This window comes from Bos javanicus, chromosome 16 (assembly GCF_032452875.1).
Source record: "Bos javanicus breed banteng chromosome 16, ARS-OSU_banteng_1.0, whole genome shotgun sequence".
NCBI lineage: Eukaryota > Metazoa > Chordata > Mammalia > Artiodactyla > Bovidae > Bos > Bos javanicus.
Genome location: NC_083883.1, coordinates 44721116 through 44745227, shown reverse-complemented (window position 1 = coordinate 44745227; position 24112 = coordinate 44721116). Strand labels below are relative to the sequence as shown.

General features: G+C 47.9%; 1 pseudogene; it reads right to left on the bottom strand.

The window, feature by feature from the left end:
- Positions 1–6625: 6625 nt before the first annotated feature.
- On the bottom strand, positions 6626–7918 carry LOC133227352 (developmental pluripotency-associated protein 2-like; annotated as a pseudogene).
- Between the last annotated feature and the right edge of the window lie 16194 nt (positions 7919–24112).

Sequence of the window (24112 nt, the reverse complement as noted above, 5' to 3'; positions counted from 1 at the left end):
AGTGTGGTCCTCAGACCTGTATTGGTCAGCTAAGAGCAGATCACAGACTCCACAGAGTAAGTATAGAAATTAAGAGTAAGCACCAAGAAACGTCTATATGCCTTTCACCCCTTCTTGGGCTTGTCCTATTATATCTGGAATAAAATAATAAGAAAAGAAATGTGGGCTTGTATTTTGTACAGCTTTTATTTCTTTCATTGCTTTTTCCCATCTGTGTCAAGGTTATTGTATTTCGCAAAGGCAGCAGTCTGTGATGGCTTGGAAATGTGGAAAACAAAACATTCTTCCCTGCAGATACTCACTGGCCCAAGGGATGTGAAGCGCCAAGGAAAGAACTCCTCCTCAGTCTTGGGAGAGAGTGAAATCCATGCAGTGGCAGCCCTGGGAGGATGCATGGGGGCACTGACCAGGCAGCCAGGAGCCCAGGCCCACCAACCCCACTGGGACACACAGATTGGGGTAAACCCTTGTCCTTCCCTGACCAGGCATAAAAACAGGGGCCATCAGAGCCAGGCCTGCAGTGACAAGGTGTACTGGCCAGTAAAGAAGATGTGGGTGCCCCAGGCATCCTGCCAGGAGAAGTGAGGACTCTGGGAATGGGGTCTCTGGAGACCTCCTGGGCAGGCCTTTTTTGGCAGGGGGGAGGGGGTTGTGTCAGGTCTTAGTTGCAGTACATGAGCTCTCTAGTTGCAGCACATGGGCTTAGATGCCCCAAGGCATGAGGGATCTTACTTCCCTGACGGGGAACCTGAGTCTTCTGCATTGGAAGGTGGATTTCTAGCCACTGGACCACCAGGAAAGCCCCCAGGCAGGCTTTGTTATGACTTCGAGGACCCCCTCCTTTCTCTGATCATGCACATCAGGTGGGGACCTGAGACACACAGCAAAAGAGAAAAGGATGCTGTGGCTTTTTTTCTGAAAGCAGAACCAGTCCCCGGCCCACTCTCTACATGTGCTCTGAGCCTGTCCGAACACCCGCACGACCTGTGGAGCAGAGAAGGCGCTTTCTGCTCCTCTGTGCTCTTCCTTCCAGTGAAAAGGACCAAGGAAACCTCCCAGAACCTACAAATGCTACTGGCTTCAACCCAAGATGGAACGCAGTGTATGCTTCCCTCTAGGTGAAAAACAGGCAAAGCTGTGAGCAGCTAGGATCCTGGTCACCCTGAGGTATAGCGATGAGGGAACAGGGAAAATTGGGGGTGCTGCTTTTGATGGGGGTGCTGGGGAAAGGGAGAGTTCAGGTTGCAAACATAAAAATCGTACCCTTACAACTTGTCCACTTTCTTTGTGTACCTTAAGCTTCAATAAAATGTTTGAAAAACCTCTCGTCTCCAACCATAACTGCAAAAACAAAATAAAATATAGGGACAGAGGTCTTGCTCAATTCTGTTCCTCTTGTGTGAGAAACACTGAGTCGTAGACCCATGGAAAAGACCAATTACCCCGTGAGAGAAGCTGGGATCTGATTTTTGGGTCACTGTTTTCCCAGGTGGTTGGGGGGTGGGGGAATGGTTGACTCATTTTCCTTACTCCCCTCCTGCCCGTGTCCCCACCATGTGGAGGTGGACAGGGGCCAAGGGCTGGGAGATTTGGGCTGTTGCCTTGGTAATGCTTAAATATTGGCTTCAAGTTATGATGGTAAAATAAATAAGCAGGAGCCTTGGGGAGCTCAAAGTGGCCCTGCCCATTGTTCCAGATGCTTGTCAAAACCCGTGAGAGGATTTGGCTCGCCCACAGGGAAGCGTGGGGGACAGAGCCAGGTTAGGGGCTGCCTGTGCCCTGGATACTCAGACACCTGGCCTCCATCTAGCGTGGAGAACAGATCCCTGAGTCTTGGTAGATTCTCAAAAATCCTTGCTCAGTGTTGTCTGTTGAAACATTAAGAACCCAAAGCCAGAGTCTCAAGAAAACTCTCTCTGAAGGTGGGGTGGACACAGAGGGCATTCATGAGGCTAAAATCAATGCTAAAGGTAGATATACTCACCTCCAGAAGGTGTGCATGTGTGATCAGTCACTTAGTTGTGTCTGACTCTTTGCAACTCCTTGGACTGTAGCCCCCCTGGCTTCTCTGTCTATGGGATTTTTCCTGGTGGCTCAGCGGTAGAGAAAACGCATGTCAAGGCAGGAGATTCAGGTTCAATCCCTAGGTTGGGAAGATCCCCTGGAGGAGGAAATGGCAACCCACTCCAGTATTCTTGCCTGGAGAATCCCATGGATAGAGGAGCCTGGGCAGGCTGCATTCCATGTGGTCACAAAGAGTTGGACACGACTGAGTGACTAGACCACCACCACAGGAGGATAGGACCACAGGAAGACAGGTCAGGAGCTTTCAGAGGTTAGAAGGTGAGGGCCAAGAAAATAAGAGCAGTTTTTAGAAACCAGGAACCACAGCACCCTGACTCGGGGCGGGGGGAAACATCCTGGATCCAGGATCAGGGGAGCTGAGATTTGCAGCAGTGGCTGAGATGACAACCCTGGCCCAGGAGATAGACCAGAACTTGGTCCAAGATAAATTCTCCATTCCAGTCCCAGCTCTGTGGCCAAGAAGCTTTGACTTGGAGGTGTATAGCAGATCCTTAGCAGCTCTGGGCCTCAGTTTCCCCAACTGTGAGCCATTGTTTGTATAGACGGAGGCAGGAGAGGCCAGGACTCCAGTCCTGGGAACGCTGGGAACGGTCTCCGTGAAGCCCATCACACCCTCCCCCAGCAGCTGTGGCAGATGTGCGGGTGCGTATTCCAGGATTTACGATGTGGCTGCCCTCGGGGAAGTGGAAACTGCTGGCCTCACCCGTCCCGGAGCATCCAAATTATAAACCTCCACTGAAGCCTTGGCTCGGGTGGTGTGCTTGTCCTGCTGTGTGTGCAGGGGAGGGACGAGCACACAAACCTGGGCAGGGTGGGGTGGGGACGGCTCCCTCTGGGCAACGCTGAGGCATCGGCAGTGCTGGGAGGGGCCCCGAACGTTTGACACCAGCGTGAGGTCACCGCTGTCCTGCCTCTGGGGTGTGATGTGTCAGCAGGCAGCCGCTGGCCCACGTGCCACGATTCCTCACAGCGGCCTGCATTCTTCACCCTGGGTCGGCCGCTGCCCTGCCCAGCCTATTCCTCGCTCCCACTCCCTCCCAGGGGCCTCCCAGGGCTCCAGCCTCTGGAAGCCAGGAGGGCGTGGAGTGAGGCAATACATCAGCAGGGCGGGTGCCCCCTGGACTCATTGGGATGCTCTTCTTGGCAGATTGGTCCTCTCCAGGGCTACAGGCTGACCGCTGAGAGATGATCGGGTTCTCCTTCTGCTCCCTCTTGCGAAAGACAGCACAGTGATAATGGTTGTTGTTGTTCAGACCAAAGATCGAACCCCTGGCACTTGGCAGTGAGAATGAGAAGTCCTAACCACTGGTGGCTCAGTGATAAAGAATCTGCCTGCCAATGCAGGAGACATGAGTTTGAGCCCTGGGTCAGGAAGATCGCCTGGAGAAAGTAATGGCAACCCACTCCAGTATTCTTGGTGGGGAAATCCCATGGACAGAGGAGCCGGGTGGGCTACTGTCCGGGGGTCGCAAAGAGTCAGACACAATTTAGCAACTAAATAACCACCACCACCACCGGACCACCAAGGAATTCCCGGGGGGACCCCTTTTTAGAGATGAGGAAACTGGGAAGCAGGGAAGTGAGTAGTTAGTCCAGAGGTTCCCAGCTGGAAAGTGGTGGAGTCAGGATTCAAACCCAGGTCCCACAGTCCTGGGATCCACTCTAAGGTTTCTGCTGGAGCCCAACATCTCAGAGAATTCCTACCCTGCACTCCCAGGCAGGAGGGAAAACAAGTAGGAAATCCTCAGCTTTCCGGAGCAAAACATGGTCCCCTCCTCTAGACACTTCAGTTGGTATATGAATCCCTGAAAGAAGTCCGGAAAAAATCCCTCTCAGAGGTTCTGACCCAGTCGGCTCGTGGGGGAGGGGAACCAGTGTCGTCTTTGAAAACAGGACCCTGAACCCCAGGTGACGAGTGCAGGAGGTGGACTGTGGTCCAGAACCATGTCCTGAGAAGCCCTGAAGCATCACTGAGATCAGACTCCGGGGTTAAGTTCAGCCCGTGTCTCCAGCTCAAGGCAGGAACAGGCAGCACAGCTCAGCCAGAGTCCAGGCCAGATGAGTCCAGCGGGCTGGGCCTGCTGGGGACCAGAGGGCCTCACCCTGGCGCAGCCAGCTGGTGCCCAGCAACCCAAGGAGGAGTTTTTGGATTCAAACTCCCATTCCTGAAGAAGCAAATGCAAGCTCATTCTGGGAGAGCCCCAGGGCGGCTCTGGGCTCTGCCCAAACCCTAGCACCGAGGATCTGGAAAGGCCCAGAGAATGAGCCAAAACCCTCTTTCCCCTTTATAATTCCAAGCGCCAATAGCTTTTCCCCGAGACCCGCCCTTTCGCAGTGACGTAATCTGCGCATGCTCAGTGCCAAGCGATGACGGAAATCCGGCGTTCCAAGTCCTCCTGGCCAGCTGGAGCTGCAGCGTTAAGCTCTGTGGAGTGCAGCTCCTGTCCACCACCCAAAGCCGGGAGGAAAACAGGTACAGCTAGTGAACAAAACGTCCTTGGCATCTCACTGGAGCCCGCTTTACCAGGTCTCATGATAAGCCATGAGCTCAGCTTCTGGACCAAGCATCTAGGTCTTCATGCCGCGATGGTGGGCAATGACTCTGCCAGTGGCCACACCCAAAATCACCTCCAGCTTCAACTCCACTGCAAGCCCCAACCCTCTGAGGTTTAAACGGAAGAGAGAAGGAAGGAAAAGCCTTCCTACTCATGCCATCCAGGCGGCCCTGTGAAATAAAGAGGTGTCCCAGGATGCCTGGGGAGTTGATATCTATGGCGTTCTGGGTTTCTTTTTTTCTAACAGATCTTCTTCTAACTGAAGTGAAATGGGTATATAACAGTATGTTACAGATGTACTGCATAGTAATTTGTGTACACTGCAAAATAGTAGACCATGATAGTCTCAGTTCAGTTCAGTCACTCAGTCGTGTCCGACTCTTTGCGACCCCATGAATTGCAGCACACCAGGCCTCCCTGTCCATCACTAACTCCAGAGTTCACTCAGATTCACGTCCATCGAATCAGTGATGCCATCCAGCCATCTCATCCTCTGTCGTCCCCTTCTCCTCCTGCCCCCAATCCCTCCCAGCATCAGGGTCTTTTCCAATGAGTCAACTCTTCGCATGAGGTGGCCGAAGTACTGGAGTTTCAGCTTTAGCATCATTCCCTCCAAAGAAATCCCAGGGCTGATCTCCTTCAGAATGGACTGGTTGGGTCTCCTTGCAGTCCAAAGGACTTTCAAGAGTCTTCTCCAACACCACAGTTCAAAAGCATCAGTTCTTCAGCACTCAGCTTTCTTCACAGTCCAACTCTCACATCCATATATGACCACTGGAAAAACCATAGCCTTGACTAGATGGACCTTTTTTGGCAAAGTAATGTCTCTGCTTTTGAATATGCTATCTAGGTTGGTCATAACTTTTCTTCCAAGGAGGAAGCATCTTTTAATTTCATGGCTGCAGTCATCATCTGCAGTGATTTTGGAGCCCCCAAAAATAAAGTTTGACACTGTTTCCACTGTTTCCCCATCTATTTCCCATGAAGTGATGGGACCAGATGCCATGATCTTCGTTTTCTGAATGTTGAGCTTTATGCCAACTTTTTCACTCTCCTCTTTCACTTTCATCAAGAGGCTTTTTAGTTCCTCTTCACTTTCTACCATAAGGGTGGTGTCATCTGCATATCTGAGGTTATTGATATTTCTCCTGGCAATCTTGATTCCAGCTTGTGCTTCTTCCAGCCCAGTGTTTCTCATGGTGTACTCTGCATATACGTTAAATAAGCAGGGTGACAATATACAGCCTTGATGTACTCCTTTTCCTATTTGGAACCAGTCTGTTCCATGTCCAGTTCTAAATGTTGCTTCCTGACCTGCATATAGGTTTCTCAAGAGGCAGGTCAGGTGGTCGGGTATTCCCATCTCTTTCAGAATTTTCCATAATTTATTGTGATCCACACAGTCAAAGGCTTTGGCATAGTCAATAAAGCAGAATAGTCTAGTTACCATTATTACTGTACAATTACCCCCCTTCTCCCATCTCACCCATTCCTCACCCATTCCCCTCTGATTACCATTTATTTTGTATTAAGACACTGATCATATATATTCCTTTTTTCCCCCTCCCTCTTTGGCTGAGTAGTTAAGCACTGAGTCCTAACCACTGGACCACCAGGGAATTCCTGATATGAACCATCTAAAAGCAGTGATGGGACTCCCTTGGTTGTGCAGTGGATAAGAATCCACCTGCCAATGCAGGGAACATAGGTTTGATCCCTGATCTGGGAAATTCCCTGTTCAGCAGAGCAACTAAGCTTGAATGCCACAGCTACTGAGCCCGCCTGCTGCAGCTGCTGAAGCCCATGCACCTAGAGCCTATGCTCCTCAGCAGGAAAAGCCATCAAAATGAGAAGCCTGTGCACCACAAAGAAGAGTAGCCCCCGCTCACAGTAACTAGAGAAAGCCCGAGAGCAGCAAAGAAGACCCAGCACAACCAAAATTATTAAATTATTAATTTTTTAATTAAAAAAAGTATTGATTGTGTGTCCAAACCAAGTTTCTTCTTCTTCCCCATTGCAATTAATCTTTCCATAATTTTCTTATTTCTTTTAGCACATTCAGGGCATACCATATTATCTTCTAGGTCTGAGGATGGGAAAGTGCAGGCAGGTAGCAGGAAGAGAGAGAACATCTCCTGGGAGTGTCAGGGACTCAGGCCTGACCTGCATGAAACTGCAGGCGAACCCAACCTTCTATGTCTGCTGGGAACAGTCTGCCACTGACCACACACTACTGGACGCCTGGACCTTGTGGCAGAACGGGCTAAACAGAGATAGGAAGGGGCTGGGAACTCACAGCCGTAGGTTGAATGGCTTGCAGCAATTCTTTAAAAAAAAAAAAAAAACACATCTTTTTATGTATTTATTTTGGCCAGGCCATGGGCATGTGGAATCTTAGTTCCCCAACTAGGGATAAACCGGTGGCCCCTGCACTGGAAGTGCAGTCTTAACCGCTGGACCATCAGGGAAGCCGCTCAGCAATTCTTGACCATGCTGCCAACATGGCTTCCTGAGCTGAAGTTAGCGCTTCAACCATATTAGTTCCTTCCTTGCTCTCACTCATCCTACTTTTCTGAAAGCTTGCATTCTTGGTCACCATCTTGTGTTTCCTTCAACATGACTGCAATCTGGCTTCCTGAGATGACTCCAGAATTTACTCACCTTTTTCAAGATAAGCAAGTTTCTGGAGTCTCAGATAAATCTCTATTTTCTGGCCACTGGTACTCAAATTAAGTTGTTGGCACCAGTTCTGCAAAGTGTCCTGATGAACCTTATCAATTGGAGGCATCATGGTCTGCAAGGAGAAACTGGTTTACTGCAACTAGATTTGGGGCAAGCTTCAAACTGTTCATTTGTTTAAGGAGGATGAACTTGATCACTTGTATTCGGCAGATCCACATTGATTTCTGAAGTTGAAGAAACACTTGGTTCCAGTTCTCTCATTAACTGGAACCAATGTAAGAATCACTTTTCCTTTATCTAATGCCTCTTCAAAGGAATTCTCATAATATGGGTGTGCCATTTTTCTGTTTTGTTTTTTAATTCTTTACCAAGGTAGGATTCACATTTGTTGTTGTTGTTCATCGCTAAGTCATGTCCAGCTCTTTTCGATCCCATGGACTGCAGCACGTGAGGCCTCCCTGTCCCTCACCATCTCCTGGAGTTTGCCCAAGTTCGTTTCTATTGAATCAGTGATGCTATCCAACCAGATTCACATACCATAAAATTAACCTTTGTTGGGACTTCCCTGGCAGTGCAGTGGTTAAGACTCTATACTCCCACTGCAGGGGCACAGGGTTCAATCCATGGCAAAATAATAATAATAATAAATTAACCACTGTAAAGTGGTTAACATCTCAATGGCATTTAGTAGTACATTCACAGTGTTGTGCAAACGCCACCTCTATTTGGTTCTAAAACATTTTTATCATGCCAAAAGGAAACCCCCTACCCGTTAAACCACCATCACTCCTGTTCACTCTCTACCCAGCCCCTGGCCACCACCAATCCACCTTCAGTCTCTGGATTTACCTCCTCTAGACATTTCATATAAATGGAGTCACACAATAAGGAACTAGACATCTGTTGTTTTTAGCTGCCCAGAACACCATTTCCCCTTCTGCTGACCATAGCACCCACATTTTACTTTGGGGAAGCCATCCCAGCCTTCCCTTCAATCCACTTGAATGCCCTACCCACTGTGTGCAGGGGCAGGCACATGATCCAAGTCTGGCCAATCAGTCACCCTGATTGGCTCAGGGATGGGCTTGTGACTCAATCCCAGCCAATGAGAGCAGTCACAGGACGTCTTCTGGAGCAAGGTGCTCTCTGCTTGGCTTGCTGAGTCAGCAAAATGGGATGCTGGGGTTACTGGCAGCCATCTTGGCCACCATGGAAGGAGTGCCCATCTGGGAAAAACACCCACCCAGAGGAAAACAGAGACAAAGCACTGCATCTAAGCAAAGGGCTCTTGTGCCCAATGCAAAGAAAGGCAAACTCAGAGTGGGAGTTTGCAACAAAGCAAGGATTTTGTTGCAGGTCTCCAAGCAAGGGGATAGGAAACAAGTCTTAGATCCACTCCAACTTGGTCTCTGAGTTAGAGATTTCTCAAGGGGAACAGGCGCTGGGGTTAATCTTCTGAATCATCTGTGGTATGTGTGTCTTTGAACCCACGGTCTGTGAAGCCAACGTAATGTGCACAGGTCATCTTGACCTGGAAGATAACCTAGATCATCACATCAACTGTGATGCTTATTGGAAAGCTGTGGCTCACAGCACCTGATATTCACTACTTTTTATTGATTCGGCAAACGAATTCTGCAAACAGATTTGGGCTAGGACAAAGAGGAGTAGGAAGATCAAAAACAGAAACCTGGGGCTACCCTGGTGGCTCAGTGGTAAAGAATCTGCCTGCCCATGCAGGAGACATCGATTTGATCTCTGATCCAGGAAGATCCCACATGCTGAGAAGTGACTAAGCCCATGTGCCACAACAACCAAGCCTGTACTCCAGATCCCAGGAGTCGCAACTACTGAAGCCTGGGTGCCCTAGAGCAGGTGTTCCACAGTAAGAGAAGCCACAGCGATGAGAAGCCTGTGCACAGCAACTAGAGAGTAAGCAGCCCCTGCGTAGCACAGCTAGAAGAAAGTCCTGGCAGCAATGACCCAGCACAGCCAAAAATAAATAAATAAAATTTTTCAAAAAAGAACAGAAACCCAAATATTATTTTAATTATAAATTAGCCATAAGACTCAGCAGGAGGTTTCAGCAGGAGGCCGGTTCTTGTCAACATTGTCTGAGCACCTGGATCCAACTCTGCCTGAAGGCAGAACTATCCCCAAGACATTTCACTTTTGAAAGGCCATCACATCTTTTTGTGCTCAAGCTGATTGGAACTGGGTTTCTGTAATATGGGACTAAAAGAGACCCAAACAATACATGTGCATTTCACTCACTTGCCTTTGCATACCTCCATCCCTAATAAAGTAAAATACAGCTCCTTAGCAAGGAACATACAGCCTCCCTGATCCAGCCCTGTCTCCCTCCTCCTTCATCCTTGTACCACTGCCCCCATCTTGTTTACTATGCCAGCCACACAGTTCATACACACACAGACACACACACATGATGTTTTCCTTCCTTAGGATCTCTGCTCTTGCTGCCTCCTCTGCCCAGAATGCTCTCATCACCCCCCACCCGACCCCCAAATACTTACTCATTCTTTATCACTCAGTTCAGGCATTACCTTCTCTGAAAAGCCTTCACTGACTCAGTGCCCCACCTCTCATCCAGCAAAGAGCGAAGTCCCTCAGGCTCCCCACAACTCTGCGGGTGGTTCAGTCACGGCACTTGGCTGCACATTGTTAATTATCTGCCCACATCTCAAACATGGCTCCCTGCTGACAGTATGGTGCTCAGGCCAGGGTGAGGCTTCAAGACATGTTGAATGTCACTTGAATGTCATTCAAGTCTGTTGAATGAATGAAGTGAACTGCTTGAAAAGAGAGCTTATTTCCCAAGATTTTCCCTAAAGATACAGAGTTTAAATTTATGCAGCAGCCTTCATCCAGACAAGCATTTTGTCCTGTATAAGGATGCAATGTCTAATATTTCAATGATTGATCTTTGCTTTGACTGAAATTGGACTCTGGGGCCCTTCCCACCCTACAGCCCCACTCCACCCCCACCCGTAGTTGGGTAAGGGTAGTGGGCACTCGGAGAGATGTGACCTGCTCGAAGGAAGGCCTCCGACTCCCACTGTTGATGTGGGGAGCACCGAGGTCTCTCCCCCAGCATGGGACACCACCCAAAGCCTGTCTCATGCTTCTCATAGTGACCACATTCGTGACTTTAAATGTGAGAGCCTGGAGGCTGCCAGAGGGGGTCGTCTGCTGTCCCCCTTCCTCACTGATGATTCCGACTTGCAGCCAAGGCAGTTATGTCAGGTTTCTCCTGCCTCTAGTCAGCTGGCTCCATGCACTCAGAGGCAGCGTCTGGGTCTCCGTGAGCAGAGAAGGGCTCAGAAGCTGACATTGATGTGATGGAGCCAGGAGCCTCCCAGGCACATCTTTCCTTCTTTCTGGGTGTCCCAGAAGGGATCATCCCTCTGGATGCCAGTTAAAATGTGAACAGATGGGGTGGGACTGACCTGGGTACCAGGGGCTGATTGTGCTGTGTGGTTAGTCACTCAGTCATGTCCGACTCTTTGCAACCCCATGGACTGTAGCCCACCAGGCTCCTTTGTCCATGGGGATTCTCCAGGCAAGAATACTGGAGTGGGTTGCCATGCACTCTGCCAGGGGATCTTCCCAACCCAGGGATCGAACCCAGGTCTCTTGCATTACAGGCACATTCTTTAACATCTGAGCCACAAGGGAAGCCCAAAAATACTGGAGTGGGTAACCTATCCTTTCTCCAAGGGATCTTCCTGAACCAGGAATCAAACTAGGTTCTCCTGCTTTGCAGGTGGATCCTTTACCATCTGAGCTACCAGGGAAGCCCTACTGTCCTGAGTCAAAGGTTGGAGGTGCACATGTGCCTTTACCCTAATGATAAGCAACGTTAGTTTGTTCCCAGGGTTCTCCTTCTCTAGTCTCTCCAGTTACCTGTCAGGGAGCAAAAGTCTTCTCTTTGGACACTTGGTGCCTCCTGGAGCTGCTGGTCTAACTTCCGCAGATAGACTGCTCACCAGGACTCTAGCATTCTAATAACCTAGCCCATCCTAGGACTTAATCAGGAAGAATGGACCCCACTGTTCCTGGCAGTATGGGGAGAGCCTGTTGTTGAATTCTCTCCTGGGGTCAGCAGCTTAGGGCCTGGCAGGCTGGAAGCCTCCTCGTCTCATTACCAAAAGAGTGTGTGGGGTCTGGCTCCTCACCATTCAAAAGCCAATAAACAGGCCAGGTTGGTGGAAAGGAAAGTTTGCTTTATTTCAGATGCCAGCAACTGTTGGGGGAGGGTGGTGGACACCTATCCAAAGGCTGACACCCCCTCCACACTGGCAACCAGTGGGGCATGAACTTTTATAGAGAGAAGTAGAGGGAGTGCTACATGCAGAAACAGCACAGTCAGCTCTGACAGTCATCCTCAAATTGGTCATCAGTGTTCTGAGCAACGTCATCTTGGTTGTTTTAGATACAGTTAGTCTTCAGTTCCAGGGTCAGTTTGTTCCTGTTTCTTTGTGGCCGGTTCTTGGAACTGTGGCAGCTCATGTCCTGGGTGCAATCTGGTCATCATCTAGTTTTCTCCACTTGGTGTTTCAGTCTCTATAAGACAGCTCTCAGGATATGGCTCAGAATATTAGCTGTAGTCCCTGAGAAGGAACTGAAGGTCCTTGACTATGCCTAATGACTACATTATCGTTATTTGGTCTCCGTAGACTATTTTCCTTTGTTTCTGTGTTTCTCACTTCTCTGATTAAACTTATTCTTTGACTAAAGTTTGTCCACAGACAAAAGACAGGCAGAGGGCGTGGGGGACAGGACCATAAGGTACTGCTCCGTGTCACTCTGAGAAGCCAAGCCACTCACCTGCCACCTGCCTGGATTTGAAGCACCTGCATGGCTCATGCACTCCCCCTGAGGTCATACAGTGACCCTACAAGTTCCCAACCAGACCCAGATGCCCCAGCAGACAAGCCAAAGTTGCTTCCTAGTGATTCATTGTTCCAGGAACAGTCTATTAATGTGGAAGAAGGGGGATGTTTCATTTACGTATTCATTCATTAATGACCATCCCTGGTGGTCCATTGGCTAAGACTCCAGACTCTCAATGCAAGGGGTCTGGGTTCGATCCTTGGTGAGGAAACTACATCCGACATGCCACAAATAAAGATCCCACATGCTGCAAGGAAGATTGATGAATCCAAATACTGCAACTAAGACCCCGTGCAGCCAAATAAGTAAATAAATAAGGAACTAATAAATAGTAGAACTCAATTACATTGAAAATGGGAAAACAGTAGAGAAATTCAATGAAGGAAATTGATTCCTCCCCCCACCCAAAAGAATCAATAAAATTGACAAATCTTTTTTTTTTTTTTTAATAGCTAAGTGCCAGAGAATTCCCTGGCAGTCCAGTGGTTAGGACTTGGTGCTTTCACTGCAAGGCCCTGGGTTCAATCCCTGTTCAGCGAACTAAGATCCCACAAAGACAGGCAGCGCTGCCAAAAAAAAAAGAAAAAATTGCTAAACACAAGAAGAACACAGTGATAAAGTACCCTGGAACCGGAGAGAGAGCCAGAGTCCCGCTGAGGATCACCCTCTTTGCTTCAGTTTATGTGACAAGAACTTACAGAACTTTCTGTGCCAGGCATTGTCCTAAGAGCAGCTACCAAACCATTTCATTCTCATAAGAGCTTGGTGGAGTTGGTATTATTATTACCACACGATATGGAAGCTGGGGGCACAGTGCACAGAGAGGTTGAGTAAGTTGCCCAAAGTCACACAGCTGCTAAGTGGCAGGGTGACATTTGTATCCCAGCAGTCTGGCTGTGGTCCTACACTTAGCCAGCCCATCTGCCAACAAGCCGACTCAGAGGTCAGAGGTCAGCCAATCCAAGGGCTCTGTGCAGGGCTGTGGGGCTCCCAGGCTGGACAGCTTCGTCTCTGTCTGCCAGCCATCAGGGGTGACTCCAGGAGCCAAATGGGTCCCTCCAATGGAGCAGCGAGAGGTGGCCTTCCTGACCCACCTGCTTTTTTTACACCTGCTTTTGAATGAACAGTTTGTTCCTGAAGGAAAAGCAGCACAAGGAAACCAAATTCTGGGTAAAGAGCATCTAGTTCTACCAGTGAGAGGGGATGGTGGCTCCAGGACCCATGCTGCCCTTTCCACGCAGACCACTGACCACAACGTGAACACTAGCCAGAGGGAACTTTCCTGAGGCCCCTGCGGCCCCATCACCAGCTCAGAGGTTGCCGCCTCCCTAGTGAGAGCTGACGCTCCTGGGAAAAGGAGCAGGCGGGATTCTAGACACAGGAGTGGATCACATTCCAAATGGTCTCCGCTCTCAGAAAGGGGTAGCTTCTGGTGGTCCAGTGGCTAAGACTCCGTGCTCCCAACTCAGGGGGCCCAGGTTCAATCCCTGGTCGGGGAACTAGATGTACATGCTGTAACTAAGACCCAGCGCAGCCAAATAAATAAAAAGAAAGAAAGGGGCAACTTCTGGATCAGAAAATCAAATAAATATATTTTTAAAAATCTTCAGTGTACATGGGCAAATACAGTAAGTCTCTCTCCAACCCCTGTCCACCCCCAGCCACCCATTTCTCTTCCCAGAGGCAACCTTCTGGAGTTCACCAAAGCACTGTTCTCATATGTGTCACACGCGTGGTTCCAGCGTTCCACATGCGAGGTCTGGAATCACCAGCTACCTCAGATCAAGTCACTTGCTCTTTGGGGGCCTCAGTATTCTCAACAGCAAATCAGGGGAACAGACAAGATGATGCAAATACTTCTGCCACTCTAAAGGTCAGCTTCAAATAGTAACCATAATAAAGGAGGTAATAGACAGGAAACTGCCTTGTCAACCAGAAACGTTGAGGCATCACAACCCAGTGGGCAGAGGAACCATAGAAATCAAAGAAACTGGCCCGAGTAGAACCATTCCAATATCTACTTGGCTCAGACCAGAGGCCAGAAGCACATGTGTTGTTTACCCCAGGATTCCAACAGCACCCTCCATCCTCTGCTCCCTGGGTGGATAAAGATGCTCTCCAGCCAGCTCATCTATCTGCTCCTCCTTGCTAAGCTCTCCTCTGAGCCTGTGTTCAGGGGCCAGAACTCCATCCACCACCCTGAAGACCTGGGTTGCAAACCCACACGGCACTTCCAAACTTGTGAAAGAGATAAGGGGTGTGGAGATGAAGCACCTGAGTTGGGGAGGAGGTGGTCACTCCCAACAGAGCAGCTTCTCAGACTTTGATCTTGTCAAACGTTTGCCTTAACGAGCCATGAGGCATGTCCACCGCCCTTGGGAGGCTATTAGTTTCCTCAACAGGCTCTTTGCCCAGAAACCATCTTATCCACAGCCTATCGCTTTCTTTTCATAATATCACACCATTACTCCTACTTACACCCTCCCAGACTCCTCCAACCTCTCCTTCCATCTGGGACCCTCGCATCTGCCAGATGGAGGCCACAACTCCCCGAAACCCATGCTACGGCCAGGCTGTCGTTTCATCTTCACTCATAATCAGGCCCTCCAAGCTCTTCATCACTTTTATTGCCTTCATTCCTCAAAATTCCCTCCAGAGTCACTGGTGAACTATGTGAAGACCCAAAAGAAAATTCTCCCGGTAAGAAACATCCTCTTATCTCCAAGGGTGCTATTTTTGTGCAAGGACTTCTCATCGGCCTGATTGCAGACACGATCTTGGCTGGATTGAGCATATTTGAGATACTCATGGAATCACATGTTCTATCTGAGCGTGAGTTTTCTTCCTGCTCCTGGCCTGCTTTTCTGCCCTCCCTGGATCCTCTTTATCAGGCTGTAAGAGGAAACTGCTTTGTGTCGTGATGTTTCTGTGTAAAGCACATTCAACCTGAGAAGCAAAGCCATGTGACTTAGCGGGTAATCCTGGAGCTTTGGGACCATCCCAACCACCTCCCCTGGTCATTCCAGCATCCCAGGTCCCTGCAAATGCCCATGGAGAGGAACTTCCCTGGTGGTCCAGTGGCTAAGACTCCAAGACTCCACACCCCCAATGCAGGAAGTTCAGGTTCGATCCTAAGTCAGGGAAGTAGATTCCACATGACTCAACTAAGAGTTCACATGCCAAAACTAAAACCATAAAATTAAAAGACGTTTGTTCCTTGGAAGAAAAGCTATGACAAACCTAGACAGCATATTAAAAAGCAGGGACCTTACTTTACCAACAAAGGTCTGTATAGTCAAAGCTATGGTTTTCCCAGTAGTCATGTATGGATGTGAGAGTTGGACCATAAAGAAGACTGAGTGCCAAAGAATTGATGCTTTTGAACTGTGGTGTTGCAGAAGACTCTTGAGAGTCCCTGGGACTGCAAGGATATCAAACCAGTCAATCCTAAGGAAATCAGTCCTGAATATTCATTGGAAGAAGTGATGCTGAAGCTGAAGCTCCAATATTTTCGCCACCTGATGCAAAGAACTGACTCATTGGAAAAGACCCTGATGTTGAAAAAGTTTGAAGGCAGAAGGAGAAGGGGGTGATGGAGGATGAGATGGTTGGATGGCATCACCGACTTGAAGGACATGAGTTTGAGCAAACTCTGGGAGATGGTGAAGGACAGGGAAGTCTGGTGTGCTGCAGTCCATGGGGTCACAAAGAGTCAGACATGACTGTGGGACTGAACAACAACTAAAGATTCCCCATGTCACAGTGAAGATTGATGATCAAAGATCCCGAGTGCAGCAACTAAGACCCAGCACAGCCAAATGAATAAACAATTTTTTAAATGTCTGTGGAGCATCTTCCACATAGCAGATACTGCTGGAGGGCTCAGCCACATTATCTTACTCCCCCGAAACAACCACCCAGGAGGTTTTCATTATAAGGAGTGGACAGTAGGGTTGGACAGGTTACGTGACAAACCCGACCACACGGTCAGGAAGTAGCGTGCATGCTAAGTTGTTTCCATTGTGTCCGACTCTTTTCAACCCTATGGACTGTAGCCCGCCAGGCTGCTCCATGGAAGGGGTTCATGGGATTCTTCAGGCAGAAATACTGGAGTGGGTTGCTCTGCCCTCCTCCAGGGCATCTTCCCTACCCAGGGATGCAGCCCACGTCTTTCATGTCTCCTGCATTGGCAGACATGTTCCTTACCACTAGCACCACCTGGGAAGCCCCAAGAAGTAGCAGAACTGGGATTTGAACCCAAGGATATGAACCTTGACTGTGGAACTCATAATCTGTCAACACTCATGACTGATCATCCCAGGACATGAAGGGGCTGGTACTTTTGGCAAGGAGGGACTTATTCTCCAATTACTGCTACCTGTAATAGTAAACAGCCAATGTGCATCTGGTCTCTGGTCCAAACAGAGCAAAAGATGCTCTGATGACTGTATTCATTCATTGGTTTCCCCAAGAACTGCATCACACCATTGGTCCTTACTGAGATGAGATTGCGGGAAAACTCCAGATTTGGGTCACAGATCTTTCCTGTTCTTGGGCAACTGGTGTTTTGTTCTTCTAGGTGGGACTTAATGTTTACTATTTTAAACACGTCAAACAGGAACTTGTACATGAATGTTCATAGCAGCATTGTTCACAAAAAGTGGAAACCACCCAGGTGTCCATAGACAGATGACTGGATGAACACAGGGAAGCACAGCCATGCATTGGAATGTCGCTCAGCCATAAAGAAGAATCAAGTTTGGGCACAACCCAGTGAACCCTCAACACATGCTCAGAGAAGGAAATGGACACAAAGGGCAGCACAGGCTGCGATTCCATTTACATGCCCTTGTATTCTGATCCATGTGGAATGTCAAATCAAGCCTTCCATTGTCTGTCATGTCAGATTGCTTAATTTTATGGTTGAAATTACTTTCCCTTTGTCAGATGTCATAATCTGGCATGGTAGCGTAATTCCTCAAGGAAGTTAGCTCTTTGTTAGGGATATCATGCATGCTTTGTATGCCAGGTATTTCAAAATATTATCCTTCGTATCAAGTCAGACATGACTGAGCAGACACAGGCACACCATTTATATGAAATGTCCAGAGGGCCTTCCCTGGCAGTCCAGTGGTCAGGACTTCCACTGCAGGGGGTGTGGGTTCAATGCCTGGTTGGGGAACTAAGATCCTGCAAGCCTCATAGCACAGCCAAAAGCTTTTTTTTTTTTTAACTTTTAATTAAAAAAAAAAGAAAAGAAATGTCCAGAATAGGTATATCTATAGAGGCAGAAAGCAGACAAGTGATTTCCAGGGGCTGGAGGGAAGAAAGAACTGAAGGCAGCTTCTTAATTGGTGTGGGGTCTCTTTTTGGGGTGATGAAAAAGTTCTGGAACTAAACAATAATGGTGGTTGCCGGGCAGGGTAAATGCCTCTAATGCCACTGAAGTATATACTCTAAAATGATTTAAAATGGTAACATTCATGTTATATGTATTTTGCATGCATACATTCTCAGTCAGTCATGTCTGACTCTTAGCAACTTCATGGGCTGTAGCCCGCCAGGCTCCTCTGTCCATGAGATTTTCCAGGCAAGAATACTGGAGTGGGTTGTCATTTTCTTCTCCAAGGGATCTTCCAGACCCAAGGATCAAACCTGAGTCTCCTGCATTGGCAGGTAGATGCTTTACCACTTGGGTCACCTGGAAAACTTATTATGTGTATTTTACCACAATAAAAAAATTAAATGGGGCTGCAGTCTGGCACTGCAGACTCCTCTTTGCTGACACACAGCTCAATCATCCTTCCCTGGATAAAGTGGCTGGAAGTTAATCACTGTATAGATGGTGCCCATAAGCTTAAATTATACATAATAGCCCAGCTCTGGGAACCCTACTTCCCAGGTAATGAGCATTAAGCTAAAACACCTTTGTTAGCTCACAGGGAACATCCTGACCAGGTCCATCAGCCAATGACTGCAGCCTTGTTGTTGTTCAGTAACCAAGTCATGTCCGACTCTTTGCGACCCCACGGACTGCAGCATGCCAGGCTCCCCGGTCCTTCACCATCTCCCAGAGTTTGCTCAGATTCACTTCCATTGAATCGATGATGCTGACTGCAAGGTGATGTGCAGAAATGAACATGTCCCCTCCAGAGTCTGAGTGGAAGCAGGTTGTGTTTGAGTTTGCTCCCTCCCCTTTTAGTATGGAAAGAGCCAGAATTCTAACTCGGGCGAGATGGTTCTCCGCAGCGTGAGTCCACCGGCTTCTCAGTTTGCTTGCTTTCCGAATAAAGTGATTCCTTGCCCCAACAACTCATGTCGCAATTATTGGCCTGTCAGGCGAGCAGTACAAGCTTAGACTCGATAACAGAACAAACTTCAGCTTTTTCCCCTCAGTGAAATGGGGGCCTTGGGAGGTTTCGAGCAGAAGAATGACATGATCTGATTCATGATTAAAAGGATCAATGTGAGGCTTCCCTGGATCCAATCCCTCATCTGGGAACTAAGATCCCACATTCCGCAACTAAGACCCGATGCAGTCCAAAGTAAAATTAATTATTATTATTTTTTAAATGATCAGTGTGGCTGCTATGTTGAGAAGATTCTGGAAGAGCAAAAGGGAGACTCCCCAGGGGGTTATTACAGTAATTGGTCGAGAGAGGAAGCAGGGGAGGTGGTGAGAACAGTCAAATCCAGAGCATCTTCTCACGTCACCAAACTGAAAGAATTTTTCTGAGAGACTGGATGTTGAGTGTGAGAGAAAGAGCCAGGGATTACCCCAGCGTCTTTTGCCTGGGCCAGTGGAAAGAGGGAGTACAGATCACAGGGGTCAGGAGCAGACTGGGATGGGAGGGCGGAAGTGGTTGTGCAGAAGTTAGCTTTGAACTTCCTGTTGGGCAGCTCAGCAAGATGGAGAGGCAGGTGGACGAGGGAGTCTGGAGGCAGGGGCAGTTCAGGCTGCACTGATGGCTGGAGACACTTGGGAGGCAGAGAAGGAGGGACCAGTGGAGGAGGCTGAAGACCAGCCATCAGAGAAGCAGGAGAAAACCAGGAGCATATCATCCGTGACCCAGACAAGAGCCGTTTCAGGGGAGCGGTGAGGACAACCGCAGCCCATGATCTGGAACATTCCAGATTTTGCTCTGCACCCCAGTTCTAGAAGGAGTCTTCAGACCTGCTGCCCATCTCCCTGACTGAAAGACGGCCCCTCGGGTTCAGTCTTTTTTTTCCCCCTCACCATTTTAGCCATTCTAAACTGTGAAATTCACTGTAACTATTTACAGGGTTGTTCAACCATCACCACTATCTGACTCCAGAACATTCTCATCTCCCCCCAAAAACCCCATCCCCATTAGCAGTCATTCCCAGTCCCCCCTTCCCCCAACCCCAGGCAGCCACTTATCTACTTTCTGTCTACATAAATTTGTTTATTTCCTTTCCTGCAAATGGAATCACATAATATGTGGCCTTTTGTGTCTGGTTTCACACATTGACCTTCATGTTTTCAAGGTTCATTCGTGTATCAGTACTTCATTCTTTTTATGACTGAATAGTATTCTGTTCTACACGTATGCTACATTTTATCTATTTCTTTGTTGATAAACACTGGGTGGCTTCCATTTTTTTTTTTTTTTTGCCATTGTGAATAATGCTTCTAAGAGCATTTGTGTACAAGTTTGTTGCACAGATGTACAGTTTCAATTCTCTTGGATGTAAACCTAGTTGTGGAATTACTGGGTCATGTGGTGACTTTGAGTTTTGAGGAACTGCCAGCTCACTTCCACAGGGGCTGTACAATCTCCCTGGCCAGCTATGAGGGCAGTCAGAGTCTTTCTGAACTGAAATTGCTCTCCAGCCCACTCTAATTCCTCCTGTGTGCACACATGTGTGTACTGGGGTCTGTGATCCAGGGGACCCCAGCCTCCTCAGACTCTAATTTTGGAGGAGCCAGTTTCATTGAGCAGTATAGAGGGCGTCATGGCAACCTGTAGCTTCTGGACCAAGCTTACCAAGAGGGAGGGACAGGAGGCCCTGGGGGTGGGGGGTGGTCCCCATAATGCTCTCACTTCCAAGATGAGAGAGAAAAAAGCCTCTTCACTCATCAAACCCACAAGGGAATATCCAGTGTGGGGAAATCTACAGAAAGTAGATTAGTGGTGGCTTAGAGCTAGGGGCACGGGTCAGGAAGGTAGTTAGGAGACAGCCAAACGGCACTCAGTTTCTTTTTTTTCCCGGTTTTATTTTTGGCTGTGTCGGGTCTTCGTTGCTTTGTGCGGGCTTTCTCTAGCTGCAGTGAGTGGGGTCTACTCCTTGTTGCTGTGTAAGGGCTTCTCACTGTGATGGCTTCTCTTGTTGCGGGCTTCCCTTATGGCTCTGCTGGTAAAGAATCCGCCTGCAATGGAGGACACCTGGGTTTGACCCCTGAGTTGGGAAGATCCCCTGGAGAAGGGAAAGGCTACCCACTCCAGTATTCTGGCCTGGAGAATTCCATGGACTGTATAGTCCATGGGGTCACAAAGAGTCAGACACGACTGAACGACTTTCATTTTCACTCGTTGCAGAGCATAGGCTCAGGAGTTGTGACACGGGTTTAGGTGCTCTGTGGCATGTGGAATCGTCCTGGATCAGAGATCGAATCTGTATCCCCTGCGTTGGCAGGCGGAGTCCCACCTACTTTGCCACCAGGGAAGCCCAGCAGTTTTCTTTTGAGGGGATTTAAAAAACAAACAAAAAGACTAACATTGAAAGAGGTGACAGTTTCACATATCTGTGAATATTCTAGAAATGACTGCACTGTACACTTTAAATGGGTAAGCTCTATGATATGTGAATTATATCCCTCCCTCCAACAATTAAAAAAATAAAAAAACCCACAATGGAGACTAGAGAAACTCAGGGATAGAAGCCAAAGAAATAAAATTCTCTCAAGAAATCAGCAGGAAAGCCCAATTTTCATCCACAGGTTTTCAGCAACATTCTTGCGATATCAGCCCTCGCCTTGACCCTCTGCACATCTCTTAGGTTTGTGCCCAAACTTTTCCCACGGAGAGTCTGAAATCTTAGCACATCTCAAAGGCGGTCCAGAAAGGTCCAGCCCCTCAGCTCTGGGTCAGTTAAACATGGTCTCAGCGCCCCCTGGCGGACACTGGATACTGAGCCTTCATACACGCTCACTTGCTCAGTTGGGTCTGACTCTGCGACCCCATGGACCTCAGCCTGCCAGGATCCTCTGTCCATGGGATTCTCCAGGCAAGAATACTGGGGTGGGTTGCCATTTCCTCCTCCAGGGGATCTTTCCTGGGATCAAACCTGGGTCTCCCGTGTCTCCTACATTGACAGGTGAATTTTACTGAGGCACCTGGGAAACCCTACTGAGCCTTAGGAAGGAGCATCTGGAGGGAGTTGGTGGCTGGACCAGTCTGAATAGCCTCTTCCCAGCAAATATTCATTGGAAGGACTGATGCTGAAGCTGAAGCTCCAATACTTTGGCCACCTAATGCAAAGAGCTGACTCTTTGGAAAAGACCCTGATGCTGGGAAGGATTGAGGGCCGGAGAAAGGTGTGACAGAGAACGATGGTTGATGGCATCATCGACTCAATGAACATGAGTTTGAGAAAACTCTGAGAGTTAGTGAAGGACAGGGAAGCCTGGTGTGCTGCACTTCATGGGGTCGAAAAGAGTCAGACATCATTTAGTAACTAAACAACAACAAAGCCCATGGGGTACCTCTCAGTGACTGAGTCCCTTTGCAACAAAAGGTCAGTCCTAGTCCCTGCATGTCCTTTAAAAACAAAAATTAAACTATTTATTATGGAGAATTGCAAACGTATTTTTTAAAAATAGAGAAATAGGGAATTCCCTGACATTCCGGTGGTTAGGACTCCATGCTTCCAGTGCAGGGGGCACAGGTTCAGTCACTAGTAGGGGCACTAAGATCCCACATGCCACCAACACGTTGTCACATTTATCCTCATTTCATCTTGACCTCTACCCTCTCCCTCCAACTGTTATTGTTTTAAAGCAAATCCAAGAGAGTATATTATTCCATCTGTAAATATTTCTAAATGCACAAAAAGTACAGAATCTTTTTAATCTCACCACACCTAAAAATAAACTTCAACATAATTAAATCATTAATGCTGTATTATGAATAGTCTCCTTGATGCCAAAAATATTCTTTTTTTAAAAAGCAGCCTGTTTGAATCAGGATCCACTGATTGGTTGACCTGACATTTAAATTTCTTTTTATCTATGGGTTCCCTGTTCATCTTGCAATTTATTTGTTGAAGAAATCTGCTTTTAATTTTTTCCAACTTTATATTTAATTGACAACAATTATATACATTAAGTACACAAAGAAAAGATTTGATACAGGTATACACTGTGAAATGATTGCCATAATCAAGCTAATTAACACATCCATATCTTCACATAGTTGCCTGTCTGTATGTGTGTATGTGTGTATTAAGAACACTTAAGACCTACTCTCTCCATGTTTTGCTATCTTAACACATAACTTGGATTTGCAAGTGACCTGGGATTGTAGCCATGTTCACGAACAGAGGGAATGGAGCCACATGCCAACCGTGTTTTATGATCTGAGCCACAGGGGTTTTACTTGCTTTTCATCCCCAGGTTCCCTAGCTCTCTGTGGCTCTACTAGTTTTATCATAGAAAAATGAAGCTTAAAACAGAAAATGCACATGAAACTCTGTCAGAGAAAAATGAAAAATACTGCACAATTGATGTCTTTCAAATGACATCAATTTTTTTCAACGTCAAATTTTTTTTTGAACCTCAAATTTGTCCACGTCCTTTTGAGATTTCTGAGCCTGTGAAAGAGGTGTAAGAAACACGGGGATCTGTGAAACCCTGAGTGCAGGTGGGGACAGGCGAGGCCCCCGCCTAGTTCCTAGCTTGGTCACAGTCTACACGGAAGCCTCACACCCCTCCTTCTTCCCTGAGCTCAGAGGCCCTCCTGTTCTCCTTGCAGAACCATCAGCCATCCTCCAGCCCTGGCAGCCTGATCACAGAGCCTTTTTCTGGCAGCACTCTGACATCCAAGGCAACATCAGTGATATTAAACTAAATATGTCACTTTGGGCCAAACGGTCCTTTGAAATTTCGATAAACATGGCTCAAATGCCCTTATTTCACAACCTGCTCAGGTCCAGACTAAAACCCCAAACACGGACTCACGGACACAGTGTTCTCTACTCCCTCCCCAACGGTTCCTACTCTGCTATCCCAGCCGGGCAGGGGCGCGGTGCAGGGGCTCCATTCAGCTTCTGGCCTGCAGAACTGTGCCCTTTGCCAGTTTCCTCTAGAATCTATTAATACTCAGGCTGTCCTAGGATGGGCACCTAGATACCAACAGTCAGGCGGGTGGGGGTCCACTCTCATCAGAGGGCTCGAGGGTGGCTCTTCAAGGGCTCTAGCCTGGGACAGAGGGCACACTGACATGGTGCCAACTGAGGACAGCACCAGAAAATCATCCAGAAATGTGTTATTAATAAATATTTTATCCCTGAGTCTTCCCTGGTGGTTAAGATCCCGAACTCCCAAGTCAGGGGGCACAGGTTCAATCCCGAGGAAATAAGATCCCTGCACTCCACATGGTGCAGTCAAAAAATAAATAAAATTAGGTACACCTTAAAAGAAAAAAACTTTATCCTTACAAACAAGTTACCTAATAGAGTTTTTTAAAGTGGAATCTAGAATTCCCCCTAATGACCAATTACTTCACCAGTACATTATTTTTTTTTCTTAATTTCTTCGTTTGATGAATTAAACAGTAGTCCCATCAACTTGGAAATTTGAAACACATACTTTGCCAATTTTTTTTTTCCTTATTTGTGGTTGCTGGGGGAGATGG